Below are 15,853 nucleotides of genomic sequence, written 5' to 3' on the forward strand. Positions count from 1 at the left end.
ATTAAACCTCAGACTGTTAGCAAACTTAAACTAATGCTATGTTTTAACTGTTCTATAGTAAAAATCGCGCTATCGGTAGTGAAAAAGAGATCAGGAGAAGAGTACTATTATTTTATAAAAAATGTTTTATTTGTTTGGATGCTAGAGATAAAAACTTAATAAAATACAGGATTAAAAGACGAGTGTAGTAAACAATATTTCGTTTGGGATAAAAAAACCTAATGATATACAAGGTGTAATAAATAGTTAAATCCAGCGGCTAATTTGGTGTGATAAAATGCCTGTGGTGGCTTTGTACCTGGAAAGAAGAGGAGTTTGGTTAGGGCTATTGTTCTCTAGTATTGGATATGCTTAGCTGGCTGTGGAGCTGTTACTCACCAGGTATCAGAATTGGCAATTTGCAGGTGTGCACTAGGACTGTGGTCCGTCAGGATTCTTTGGGTGGGGCGTGGTCCTGAACGCTTTGTTATGCTCCTGGAGATTTAATGATATGGGGTTAATGCTGTTAGCACTGGGTAGGTAGATAGTGGGGTTAGCGACTTACCCTCGGAGGAGCTGTTCTGCTTTTGGAGATTGCTTATTAGCACTCCCTCAGTTGGGGGGTGCAGCAGGAGGCTCTGGATTGTATCTGACTTTATTGCAGAGTTGTGACAGGGGGGCTTTATGGTTGCCGGTAGGCGTAGTAACGCTTGAGGATACTCAATGTCCTGTATATAGATATGGAGGAAGGGTTAGGAACTGAGGTATACAGGAATAGTCCACAGTATGTGGTAAACCTAGATGTTTACCTGTGCGTAATTATCAGTAATCCAGGGGGCTCTGGATTGTATCTGTCTCTGAGCAGAGATGTAGCAGGAGGCTTCTGGTTGCCGGGTGATAGGGGGCGTTGTGGCGCTCAAGGATATTTGATGTCCTGTATATAGATGGGGAGGGAGAGTTAGGAGCTGAGGTATGCAAACAATAAGCCCAGGTGTAAGTAAGCCCAGGTGTTTTACCTTGTTTAGGGTCCAAGTGTGAAATGGTCAGTCACCTTCTTATCTGTAGCTGAATGCCTAAATCAAGGGAAGGTGTTCAAGAGGTTCTGCAAGAGGTTTCAGCCTAGTGGTAGGTGCAGCAGGAGGCTCTGGCTGAGTAGTTTACTGGCTAAGTAGCAGTGGGTCTTGTCCCTGGACGCTGTGATGCAGCAGGGGATCGGCTGCAAATGTGGCAGGAGGCCTGGTCTGGGTAAGTATATTCAAGTAGGTGGAAGGCTATGGTAGCAGGCTGTGTAGTAGATAACCGGGCATAGTCTATGGTTATGCGGAGTCCGGTTTTCATGCACGGTCCCTACTCGTGTGGAGTCAGGCAGGCCGCGTTCCTGGAATCCTGTCGGTAATAAAGAGGTGAGTGTGTGTGGTTTTGGTCCTTGTGGTGGCGTGTGTCATAAGCGGTGGGGGCCGTGGCCCAGGGTACTTACGGTCCGTAGTCCTGCGGAGATGTCAAGAGGTAGTGGGGCCCGGAGCGAGAAAAACCAGAAAAAACCCTCCCCCTAACAGCAACCCCCATCCCAACTTCTACCACCACCTTACAACCATTAATACGCAAACACAACAGCAAGATGGATTTTTTTCGGATGGCCACAAGAAAAAACGCAAAAGAGGCAATAGGGGAGGGAAATTCACCCAAAAGAAAAGGAACAAACCCAAAGAAATAAATGGACACAAGTCCATCTATAATCTAAGCAAATATCAACTGACACAGAACGAAACTGCAGTCCTTAAAAAAGGCCTAAAATATGCCCCAGCAACACAACTCGACAAATTCCAAGCGTATATAGGTATAAAAAAATTCATGCGACAACTGGCTATAAAAAAATACTATATGAAGAAGGAAGACGCCCCAGAGATACTCTGCCCAGAGAAATCACCAAAATTCAGACACACTATACTTAAAAACAAATCTAACTTCCACCCTCTTCAAGAATATTCAGAGGCCTTCAATACCTTTGAAAAAATCGTTACAGACGATATCCGCAGAATCAATAACAAACAATGCGCAAAATACAAGAATAACCTCACCAAACTAGAAGTCCGCGCCATGAAACAATTACAAATAAACAATGAAATAATAATCCGACCAGCTGACAAAGGAGGTGGCATAGTTATTCTTGACCAAGAATACTATCACAAGGAATCACTTAGACTCTTGGGCGACTCTAGAACCTATCAGATCCTCCCCTCTAATCCAACCAACAACTACCAAAAGGAACTACGGAACCTAACCTTAAAAGGACTCCAAGATGGTTACATCAATAAAAATGAATTTGATTATGTTAATATCCAACACCCCAGACTAGCCGCCTATTACCACTTACCAAAAATCCATAAAAACATAAATAACCCACCAGGAAGACCCATCATCTCCGGTATTCAATGCCTGACATCAAATCTCTCCAGACTAGTAGATCACCATCTACAGGAGTTGGTCCCAACACTCCCATCCCATTTAAAAGATAGCAAACATGCTATCCGCATACTCAACAACACCCCATGGGATAGCCACTATATCCTAGGAACAATGGATATAACGTCACTATACACAAACATCCAACACACCAAAGGATGTGAAGCCTCCCTCCACTTTCTCGAACAAAAAATGTCTTCAGAACAAAGTAAATTCATTACAGACTGCATGTCCTTCATCTTAACACATAATTACTTTCTCTACGAGGGGGACTACTACTCCCAGCAGTGGGGCACCGCCATGGGCACTAGGTTCGCACCCAGCTATGCCAACCTCTATGTTGGCAGGTGGGAATCCCTAGCCATTCACCCTGGAGGCAAACTACATGCGAACCTGGTCCTATGGCGGAGATTCATTGATGACATATTATTCATTTGGTCAGGCGACAAACCCTCCCTGGATCTATTTATACAGGAACTAAACAAAAACGAATTCTTTTTAGAATTTACATCTACCACTAGCTCCACTGCAATTAACTTCCTAGATCTCAATATTTATATCGAAAACAATTCCATTCAGACTCGCACATATCACAAACCAACTGATGCTAATGGCTATATTCCGCTAGATAGTTGCCATCTTCCCAACTGGTTACTTAATGTCCCCCGCAGCCAATACATGCGCCTCCATAGAAACTGCTCCAAACAGGAAGACTTCAACAATGAGGCAGATTCACTCGCGGATAAATTCTTGGAAAAAGGATACAATGCTCAGTTTCTTAAAAATACTAAAGAAAAAATAGCTGCAATACCAAGACAAAACCTCTTAACTGATACAAACACCACAAAATCAACACGAACCAATCCCAATCCCAATGTAATCATGCCCATCATCACCCCTTACTCCGCCAATACGCATATTTTTAAAAAAATTGTGGAAAAACACTTGCATACACTAAAGGATGACAAAATCATTGGCGATCAAATGCCCAATAGGCCTAGGTTCATATTCAGGAAAGCACGGAACCTAGGATCACTCATAGCCCCCACCGTAAAAAAATAATATCATCACAAAAAAAACAGTCACACCTTTTCAACAAAAAATAACAGGGTTCTTTCCATGCCAAAAATGCAAAATATGCAAAACTCTGAAACCAGCCAAATCACACACTGTCAATCACCGCAAAGAGTCATATCCCATCACAGACTTCGTCACATGTACCACTACGGGGGTTATCTATGGACTAATGTGCCCTTGTGAAAAAATGTATATAGGTCAGACTAAAAGAGCAATGGGCACTAGAATTAATGAACATCTGAGGAATATTAAAAATAAATACATGGGCCACCCCCTGTCCAAGCACTTTGCGGACAAACATAAAGGATCCATCAAAGGAATTAAAGTGATAGGCATACAAATAGTTCATAAACATTGGAGACAGGGTGATTTTATTAAACATATGTCAAGAAAAGAAAGCGAGTGGATTTTTAAATTAAACACCTTGAGACCATGGGGTCTTAACAGCGAAATTGAGCTATTCGCTTTCAATGACTGATAGTTACCATGACAACGCCACAAACAGCGGACCGTTGCCATGACGTCATTATAGACAGGTATATAAAGGACTCCACCTACTGGGCCAGACTATCCCTGATGAAGACAGCCGTCAGCTGTCGAAACGCGTTGGAATTGACTGACCCAGCAGAGAAGGCGCCCACAGGCATCCGTCCTGAATACACGCTGCACACCACGTGTCAGCGCGTCTCTCTGCCTCTCGCGCGCTTTCAATAGAACGCGCCCCCTCACCTTCTCTGCCCCTCCTCTCCTGCTCCACCTACCCGGAAGCACGCGAGTAGCGGCGGTCACCGGCCGCGACCCCGCTCTCGCTCCGGGCCCCACTACCTCTTGACATCTCCGCAGGACTACGGACCGTAAGTACCCTGGGCCACGGCCCCCACCGCTTATGACACACGCCACCACAAGGACCAAAACCACACACACTCACCTCTTTATTACCGACAGGATTCCAGGAACGCGGCCTGCCTGACTCCACACGAGTAGGGACCGTGCATGAAAACCGGACTCCGCATAACCATAGACCTTGCCCGGTTATCTACTACACAGCCTGCTACCATAGCCTTCCACCTACTTGAATATACTTACCCAGACCAGGCCTCCTGCCACATTTGCAGCCGGTCCCCTGCTGCATCACAGCGTCCAGGGACAAGACCCACTGCTACTTAGCCAGTAAACTACTCAGCCAGAGCCTCCTGCTGCACCTACCACTAGGCTGAAACCTCTTGCAGAACCTCTTGAACACCTTCCCTTGATTTAGGCATTCAGCTACAGATAAGAAGGTGACTGACCATTTCACACTTGGACCCTAAACAAGGTAAAACACCTGGGCTTACTTACACCTGGGCTTATCGTTTGCATACCTCAGCTCCTAACTCTCCCTCCCCATCTATATACAGGACATCAAATATCCTTGAGTGCCACAACGCCCCCTATCACCCGGCAACCAGAAGCCTCCTGCTACATCTCTGCTCAGAGACAGATACAATCCAGAGCCTCCTGTTGCACCCCTGGATTACTGATAATTACGCACAGGTAAACATCTAGGTTTACCACATACTGTGGACTATTCCTGTATACCTCAGTTCCTAACCCTTCCTCCATATCTATATACAGGACATTGAGTATCCTCAAGCGTTACTATGCCTACCGGCAACCATAAAGCCCCCCTGTCACATCTCTGCAATAAAGTCAGATACAATCCAGAGCCTCCTGCTGCACCCCCCAACTGAGGGAGTGCTAATAAGCAATCTCCAAAAGCAGAACAGCTCCTCCGAGGGTAAGTCGCTAACCCCACTATCTACCTACCCAGTGCTAACAGCATTAACCCCATATCATTAAATCTCCAGGAGCATAACAAAGCGTTCAGGACCACGCCCCACCCAAAGAATCCTGACGGACCACAGTCCTAGTGCACACCTGCAAATTGCCAATTCTGATACCTGGTGAATAACAGCTTCACAGCCAGCTAAGCATATCCAATACTAGAGAACAATAGCCCTAACCAGGGCCGGCTCCAGGTTTTTCTGGGCCCCGGGCGAAAGAGTCTCAGTGGGCCCCTTTAACACATACCACGATTCATGATGCAGAGATACAGCGGAGAAATATATATATACATATATATATATATATATATATATATATATATATATATATATAGTACAATGCAAAGATTTCACTTCTTACATTACATGAGTGATATCTATTGTAAATTCCACAATAGCTGAGAAATCGGTGAATCGCTCCACACAGAATACTGGCCCCCATATAAGGCTCCATACGGAATACTGGCCCTCATATAACGCTTCATACAGGATACTGGCCCCCATATAACGCTCCACACAGAATACTGGCCCCCATATAACGCTCCATACAGGATACTGGTCCCCTTATAAAGCTCCATACAGGATACTGGCCCCCATATAACGCTCCATACAGGATACTGGTCCCCTTATAAAACTCCATACAGGATACTGGCCCCCATATAACGCTCCATACAGGATACCGGTCCCCTTATAACGCTCCATACAGGATACCGGTCCCCTTATAACTCTCCATACAGGATACTGGCCCCCATATAATGCTGCATGCAGGCTGTTACCCCCCACATAATGCCCCATACAGGCTGTCCCCCCCTTATAATGCTCCATGCAGGCTGTTACCCCCCACATAATGCCCCATACAGCCCCCCCCCTTTTAATGCTCCATGCAGGCTGTTACCCCCCACATAATGCCCCATACAGGCCCCCCCCTTTTAATGCTCCATGCAGGCTGTTACCCCCCACATAATGCCCCATACAGGCCCCCCCTTTTAATGCTTCATGCAGGCTGTTACCCCCCACATAATGCCCCATACAGGCTGCCCCCCCTTATAATGCTCCATGCAGGCTGTTCCCCCCCACATAATGCACTATGCAGGCTGCCCCCCCTTTATAATGCCCCATGCAGGATGTCGTCCCCCCCTTTATAATGCCCCATGCAGGATGCCCCCCCCTTCTCTTTATAATGCCCCATGCAGGCTGTTCCCCCCCCTCCTCTATATAATGCCCCATGCAGGATGTCCCCCCCCCTTTATAATGCCCCATGCAGGATGCCTCCCCCCTTCTCTTTATAATGCCCCATGCAGGCTGTCCCCCCCCCCTCTATATAATGCCCCATGCAGGATGTCCCCCCCCCCTCTATATAATGCCCCATGCAGGCTGTCCCCCCCCTCTATATAATGCCCCATGCAGGCTGCCCCCCCCTCTATATAATGCCCCATGCAGGATGTCCCCCCCCCCCTCTTTATAATGCCCCATGCAGGATGTCCCCCCCCCCCTCTTTATAATGCCCCATGCCTCCATACATTAAAAAAAAAAAAAAAAATACTCACCTCCCTTCTCCTCACCTGCTGCCGCTGCCCGCTGCCCGCTGCTCAGCTCCGAACTCCAGCGTTGTCGGCGTCTTCCCGTTCAGCGCTCCCTGTGACGGCTCAGGGGAGGGCGCGGTGAAAAGACGTCACCGCGCCCTCTGACCTGAGACGTCACAGGGAGCGCAGAGCAGGAAGACAGCGGATCTGCGGAGGCACGGGGAGAGGTAAGTATCGGGCTGCCGGGGCCCTGAGCAAGCGGCGGAGAAGGGCGGGCGCTGACACCGCTCTCCTCCGCCCATAGCCCAGCGGGGTGCGCGACCGCCAGTGGGCCCCTCTGCCTGCTCAGGGCCCCGGCATTTGCCCGGGTGCGCCGGGTGCTGACGCCGGCCCTGGCCCTAACCAAACTCCTCTTCTTTCCAGGTACAAAGCCACCACAGGCATTTTATCACACCAAATTAACTGCTGGATTTAACTATTTATTACACCTTGTATATCATTAGGTTTTTTTTATCCCAAACGAAATATTGTTTACTACACTCGTCTTTTAATCCTGTATTTTATTAAGTTTTTATCTCTAGCATCCAAACAAATAAAACATTTTTTATAAAATAATAGTAGTCTTCTCCTGATCTCTTTTTCACTACCGATAGCGCGATTTTTACTATAGAACAGTTAATTTATTGTAGTATATCTACTACGGACATTAGTGGTTCCCTGTCCACAATTATCGCTGCCATTGGTAGTAGTTAGCCTGATAAGCGCCTTCTACACGTATAATGCTATGTTTTAGTATGTCTGGACTAATGACCCCTAGTCTATTGAAGTAAGATACCTACAAATGCTGACATGTCTAGTTCCTATTTTATTTCAATATGGATTTGAAATATAAAATAGCCATTTTTCATGTTCATACTACAGTAAGCCACTCACAAAATTGACTTCTAAGGGCTGAGTCATTCCATTTGGAATCCATTGCCCATCTACTTATTTCTGAACTGTACGTTTCCACTGACCAATTCCCCTGCTGAAGCCGACGTAGCCTAGACTCAACCAAGGCGACTCGGTCAAGGTCATCATAGATGAGGGCCAGAGTGCCAAAAAAACCCTTTCAGAATGGAGACAAACAGAGTCCTGCGGTAACGAAAATGCCCACGAATGAGGATCTCCCTGCAATACAGAGATCACAATACAAACCCGTTGCACCTCATTACCGGAGGAGCAAGGATGAAGTTTGAAATACAATTTGCATGCCTCTTTAAGTACAAAAAACTTGTCCCTACCTCCAGAAAACCCATCCGGGAGGGCAACCTTGGGTTCAGGCTGGGCAGGCCTACCTGCAGAGACCCCCATATTGGCGACCTGTAGCCGCTGATGCTGCTGTTGAACCTCACAGCAGTAGTCATTCACCTCCAGAGACAGATGGCGAAACTGCTCTGCAACTGAACCCATACCAAGGGAGAAAGGGAAAAAAAGGTCCACACCCAAAAACACACAAAGAATAAAAAAAACAAAATGTCAGTTTTCTTTTTTTTTCCTTTTCAACATGTGCTCGGCTGGCTATAATGTCACGCCAGGTGTGGGAAAGACTTAGTGCAACACAGAGGGAAGAGGGAAAGGGAGCCCAGACACTAGGGAAAGGGGGAAGTGGAGACCTCCTAGTCTGGTCTAGAGTCACTCTGTCACAACTACCATCCCTATATTACCTCTTCAGCAATCGCCGCACGCATGCCTCGCCCTGACTTTCCCTGGCGTATGGCTAAGGCTAGGGATGGGAAGAGATGAGCACTAGTCAATCTACATTAAACTCTATAGACAACAAGGGTAGACAAACAGGGGGAAATTGCTTAGCTTTAAACAACTCCAAATGTGCACACGGCCTCATGCTCCAGAGAGGACAAAGTACTGCTCCTGCTAAGCTTCACAAGTAGAAACAATATAGCCTGTACCTCACTCTCAGACACACCAGGTATTTATACACCCAGGCCAGAGAGCTAATTAGCCAGAGGGAGGTAGCCGCTGGGTCCTAAAGACAGCCTCTCATCTAAGAAGATGTCTGTAATGCCAAACGTAGAGATCTCCTGCAACCAACTGCAGGGTGACTGTCTGTCACTTCTGACACACTCGTGACAATAAGTGAATGTTGCTGGGTTGGAGGCCATGGGGGATCTGACAGGTTCCCTTTAATTACTGTATGGGGGCAGACTGAGGAACATACATTATTAGTTTATGGTGGCAAGTAGGGGACATTATTATTGCTGTAATATAATTTACTTTTTAGGAGGCAGTTTTCCATGGAAGGAGACAACATGGAGGTTCTGTTACTGTGCAGGCAGCACTGTCACTTTTTTTTCTTCATCTGGCGTAGTGTAAAAGTCAGAGAAAAAGTGGAGAATGTGCTCTAGAAGAGATCAGCTATAAATGACTGTTATTTTCTGCAGAGACAAGTCCCAGCAGGAAGAAGTGATGGCAGTCTGTGTTAGATGAAGAAAAAAAGTGAAGATGAAGGACTTCATCTAGAGACGTCACTGGGAAATCACTGTATCACATGTACACTCACACTTTACACTATATACAGAGCTCCTGTGTATAATGTCACTGGTGATCACGGTATTACCTGTGCACCATACACTATATACAGAGCTTCTGTGCATAATGTCACTGGTGATCCCTGTATTACCTGTACACTGACACTATATACAGAGCTCCTGTGTATAATGTTACTGGTGATCCCTGTATTACATGTGCACATGTGTCTTTATTTGTCCTCTGTATGTGGTATTATTCGGTCACTATGTGTTGGTAATATGTGGTTTGGTCACGGTGCGGCGGTATTTGTTCCTTGTATGTGGTATTATTTGGTCATCATGTGGTGGAATATGTAGTCCAATCATAGTGTGGTGGTATTTCTCCCTTGTATGTGGTATTATTATAACTTCTTTTAACCAGAGAGGACCTTTAATGCAAACTACCATAATTGTACATCCCAGTTATGCACAGTAGATGTGCAGGAGCCGCCTGTGTTTTACAGTCGATGGTCCACTATAACAGGGATAACAGCTAACAGATATTTGCATATAGCTGTAGGGTGGGCCCCTGGGGTCTATTTTCCCTGTGGGCCCCATACACCCCAGACCGACCCTGAGAAGAACAATCAGAGAGATAATATAATAGAAACACATCTCCACTTCTGCATTTTTCACCCACTCCTGGTTTTGGCTTACAAATACGAATGTAAAATACTGACCAAATACTGAACGTATGAACATGGCCTTAGATTTATACCCAGACTGTGGAGAAAGACATGCTTAACCCCTTCAGTGATTCTGGTACTGTTTTTTTGTGACATATTGTACTTCAGTTTATTGATTAACTTACTGTAGGTTGACATGATTTGCAAAATTTAGAAATTTGATGAAAATGTTGAAAAATTAGCAATTTTCAAACTTTTAATTTGTATTCCCTTAAAACCGATAGCTACACATTTAAAATGGTTAATAAATAACATTTTCTACATGTCTACTTCACACCAGCATCATTTTTGAAGCATATTTTTTTGGGTTAGGAAGTTAGAGGTGTTAAAAGTTAATCAGCAATTTTTTAATTTTTCCAATAAAATTTTCAAAACCAATTTTTAGGGACCACATCACATTTGAAGTGTCTCTGAGGGGCCTATGTGACAAAAAAATACCCAAAAGCGATACCATTTTAAAAAATGGCAACGAAAGCTGGGGCGGACGTTTATAGCCTGGGAAGGGGGTAATACCCATAGAGCTTCCCAGGCTACTAATATCAACCCCCAGCTGTATACATAGCTTTTACTGGCTATTAAAATGGGGGACCCCCCAAAAAAATGATGTGGGTTCCCCCTATTTTGACAGCTAGCAAAGGCTATGCAGACAGCTGGGGGTTGATATTAATAGCCTAGGGGGGGCAATAAATATTGGCCCCCTCCGAGGCTACAAACAGGAGCCCTTCGCTGCCCCAGAAATGGTGCATCCATAGGATGCGCCAGTTCTGGCACTTAGCCTTGCTCTGCCCACTGCCCCACTAAAAAGTAAAAAAAAAACAAAAAAAAAACATTATCCTTACCTCTCCGGTGGCCCCCAGTCTCCTTCTCCGATGGTGTGCTCTGTCCTCGGCGTCCTGCGGTGTTCAAAAAGGACCTGCGCTGACATCATTTAGTTAGCTGACACGTCACGCGACCGCCGATGTCAGCGGTCTCGTGACCATCACATGACTAAATGACGTCACCGCAGGTCCTTTCAGAACACCACGGGACGCCGAGGACAGAGGATGCCACCGGAGAAGGAGACCCGGGGCCACCGGAGAGGTAAGGATAATATTTTTTTTACTTTTTAAGTTTTAATTCTTTTTTTACTAATGGTACCCGGGTTGGAGGAGAGCATACATGTATACATGCGGATGTTATGCGGTTCAATGCAAGTCAATGGCGATTTCGCCGCGATTACGCACAAGAAATGGTTGTGCTGCGTATTTTTCCACAATGATAATCTGCAGCGGAAATTTCTGCAGCATCTGCACAGCACATGCAGATTATCATTGGGAAACATGGCAGACATCGTAACATGCGGATTTAATGCGTTTTCGCAGTGGAAGCCTTAGAGTTAGGATATTCGCCTGTGCTAGTGTGTGTCAGTGATATGGAAGTTACAGTGGTTGTTGGGACTAACCCCTATAAAGCCCATGACATATTAATACGCGTCAGTGCCCTGGGCTTTAAGAGCCTGACGCGTATTATTACGTCATGGCGATCGCACGCGCACACAGGCTATGCGGGCGCGATCGTCGCCGGGTGTAAGCTGATCGTCACAGCTGACACCCGGTACTATGTGCAGGGAGTGGTCCCGCACCGCTCCCGGCACATTAACCCCCGCATTGCTGCGATCGAAGTCGATCGCAGCATTGCGATGGCTAAGGGGAGGTGATCGGTATACTCACCTCCTCTTCCGGCCTCCAGAACTGTCTGCCGCGGCTTCCCGGATGTTGCCATGACGACCCGATGTCGTCATGACAACATCCGGGTCACCAGACAGCAGGAAGATATTTTTGGTCATGCCCAGTACATGACCAAACTATCTTCTCACTGTGCAGCGCTGACAGCCTGCATAGCACAGGGATGGTGCTCCATCCCTATGCTATGCAGGCAATCAGAATAAAAAAAAGTGAAAGTCCCATAGTGGGACAAAGTAAACAAATAAAAAAACTGTCAGAAAGCGAAAAAAAAAAAAATTGTAAAAATATAAAAAAAAAAAAAATAAAATAATCCACCAAAAATAAAAATATAATGTACCCATCAATAAATATTATTATGAAAAAAAAACAAAAACAATAAAAGTACACATATTTGGTATCGCCGAGTCCGGAACGACCTGACCTATAAAATTGTCCCACTAGTTAACCCCTTCAGTGAACACCGTAAAAAAATAAATAAATAAAAAACGAAGCAAAAAACAATGCTTTATCATCATACTGCCAAACCAAAAATGGAATAACACGCGATCAAAAAGACGAATATAAATAAAAATGGTACTGCTGAAAACATCATCTTGTCCCGCAAAAAACAAGCCACCATACAGCTCCATCATCCGAAAAATCAAAAAGTTATAGCTCTCAGAATAAAGCGATGCAAATTTTTTTTTTTCTATGAAATAGCTTTTATTGTGTAAAAGCGCCAAAACATAGAAAAACTATATAAATGTGGTACCGCTGTAAACGTACTGACCCGAAGAATAAAGCTACCTTATCAATTTTACCACATGCGGAGTAGAATAAAAAAAAATAAAAAAAAAACAATTCCTGAATTGTTGGTTTTTGTTTATTCTGCCTCCCAAAAGCTGGAATAGAAAGCGATCAAAAAATGTCACATGCCTGAAAATGGCACCAATAAAAATGTCAACTCATCCCGCAAAAAACAAGCTGTCACATGAGTCTGTCGGCCAAAATATGGAAAAATTATAGCTCTCAAAATATGATTTTACAAAATATGTGTCTTTTAGTGTGTGACAGCTGTCAATCAAAAAAACCCGATATGATTCTGGTATCTCTGTAGTCGCACCGACCCGAAGAATAAGGTCGTATAATCACTTATACCGCACTAGGAACGGCGTAAAAAATAAACGCTAGGGCTGGGGTTGGGGTTAGGGTTATGCTAATGTTAGGGTTGGGGTTAGGGTTGGGCTAGGGTTGGGGTTAGGGTTGGGCTAGGGTAGGGTTAGGGTTGGGCTATGGTAGGGTTAGGGTTGGGGTTGTTTTTATTTCAAAAGTAGAAAAAAAAAAAGAAGAAGATGGCGATATGGCAACTAGTGTTGAACGCTAGTGCTCGCTACTTGAGCTTGCATCGGGTGCTCGGGTATGCATTCAGTATCGCGGGTAGTGTTGAGCATTCCGATACTGAAATATCGGGTATCGGCCGATATTCGCGGTATCGGAATTCCGATACTTAATTCCGATACTTTTGCAATATCGTATACCGGAATCGGAAGTTCCCATAATGCAATGAGCCATTTTCATTTTATTCAGCCAATGAGGATCCTAAGAAGTGTGGGCACATCCTGTTAGGCATGTAGGCATCTTAACTAATGGCATGGCTGTGATTGGCTGCTGAAATGATGTCATGATGCACTATAAAAGCCGCCGCCGCCATTTTGAGCTCACTCTGCTGTGAATTCAGTTAGGGATAGGACGCTGTTGTTCTGAGGGACAGTTTTAGCTACCTATTTGGTATATTCTGCTTTACCCAAGCTACTTTATAAATCGCTGTGCCTTGCAGCGCTAGTGCACAGTTCTCTGTGCTGTTCACCGCTTTATGCAAGGTCTCTGTGTGTGAGTGCAGCTCACCCTGTAGTGTGTGCTTCAACCACGTCTGGTTGTAGTGCACTCAGTGTGTGTCACTGCCTCATACATTGTCCTTTTTTGCCAATTCATAATTTTTCCTGATATCTCCTATTAGTGTGGTGGTTCCATCCGTATTCAGCTAAATTGGTTCCAAACACACTATATAGGAGTAGATAGAGAATTTTTTTTGGTCTTGCAGCGCTAGTGCACAGTGCTCTGCATCTGTACTGTTCACCGCTGTCTGCAAGGTCTGGTGTGTGAGTGCAGCTCACCCTGTAGTGTGTGCTTCAACCACGTCTGGTTGTAGTGCACTCAGTGTGTGTCACTGCCTCATACATTGTCCTTTTTTGCCAATTCATAATTTTTCCTGATTTCTCCTATTAGTGTGGTGGTTCCATCCGTATTCAGCTAAATTGGTTCCAAACACACTATATAGGAATAGTTAGAGGAGCCTTTCTGCAGCATTGGGCCCTGCAGCCCCAGCCAGATTAGTATTAGCCTATTTTTTGCAGCCTCATCTATTGCATTGTAGGTTACCTTCCTACATTGTAATAGCTACAAAAAGTTTGTGATACTATCGTTATTACATCTTTAGGCACATCCAGTGTCTTTTTGTGACAAAAAAAAACTAAATAAAGTTCACCAAACACTCCACTTTACAGTTGTGTAGGCCACATTAGCTCATATTATAGTCTAGTCCACACTTTATAAAATTAGTGTTTCTTATACCTGTTAGCAGCTGTTCAGGAATAAGCACACTAAGCCCTTAGTACTTTTCTGCCTATCTTTATCAGTCTACCAAGATGAAGAAGGCAAGGAGTAAGGCATGTGGTCGTGGGCGTGGGCGTGGAGTTTCTGCAGGGAGAGGACGTGAGGATTCTGTGCCTGCAGGGAGAGGACGTGGGGATTCTGTGCCTGCTGCGGGCACCAGTGACTCAGCATCCCCCAGTTTTACCAGGGAACAGTCCTTTATGCGCAGCTTTGTAGGAGCTAGCCGTACCCCACTGCTGCGCGAGGACCAAATTGAAGCCGTTGTCGGATGGATGGCAGCTAACGCATCGACTTCAATTAGTTCCAGATCCTCTCAGGTCCTGAGCACTGAAGAGCACCCATCTGTCTCTTCACCACCTGCCAAATTGCCCAGGCAGTCAGAGAGCCCTGGACAGGAGCCATCTCTACTTCTGTTCTTTGAATCTCTTGGCTTGGAAAGAGGGGGCCAGCCAAGCAGAATTCGAGAATTTGAAGAAGAGGTAGTATGCAGTGATGCGCAACCGTTTTGTCTCTCTGAATCTGAAGAGGCGGGTGGGCCAGTGCCTATGGTCAGCAGCACACCTCAGTACGCATCTCATGATGAGACTCAGGTGCCACTTTCTGGTGTGTACTGTGCTGTCGAGACTACCCAGGAGAAGCAGTTGTTTGAAGAGGGTGGTGTAGATGATGAGGTCCTTGACCCATCATGGCATGAGGGACAGGAAGGTGGTGGGAGCAGCTCTGAGGAAGAGATTCCCCGAACAGCCCAAAAAGGAGGGAGAGGGAGGGGGCAGACTTGGTTGCCTGTAGCCTCCACTTCGGCACCCATTAGGAGCATGGCTCTTCCAAAATCCAAAGCGGGCGCTCCCAAGACTTGCAGTGCCTGGTCCTTTTTTGACACAGTTGCAGATGACATTTGCTTTGTCAAATGCAAGCTGTGTAATCAGAAGGTGAAAAGAGGGAAAAGTGTCAGCAACCTCAATACCACAAATATGTGGAAACATGTGCGGACCAAGCACGTGGTGGAGTTACAAAAACACACTGAAGACCTAGGCCAACCTACAGCGCCACCTACCACCTCTTCAGCTCGTGTTGTAGCCTCTTCCTCCAGCTCACACACAGCTGGTTCGGCTTCCTCACAGGATCGCCATGGAAGAATCTCTGGCACTGTTGTACAGAGACACAGTGTAATTCCACCCACAGCACCACTTTCCCAGTCATCCTCACACTCCCAGGCCAGTCTACAGCCATCGTTAGCACAGGCATGGGAGAAAAGGCGCCCATACTCGGCAAACCAACCCCGAGCACAGGCTCTGAATGCTGGCATTGCTAAACTACTGGCCCTTGAAATGCTATCATTCAGGCTGGTGGAGACTGACA

This window comes from Phyllobates terribilis, unplaced genomic scaffold (assembly GCF_046119375.1).
Source record: "Phyllobates terribilis strain yellow unplaced genomic scaffold, ASM4611937v1 Scaffold_12__6_contigs__length_324123572, whole genome shotgun sequence".
Classification (NCBI taxonomy): Eukaryota; Metazoa; Chordata; class Amphibia; order Anura; family Dendrobatidae; genus Phyllobates; species Phyllobates terribilis.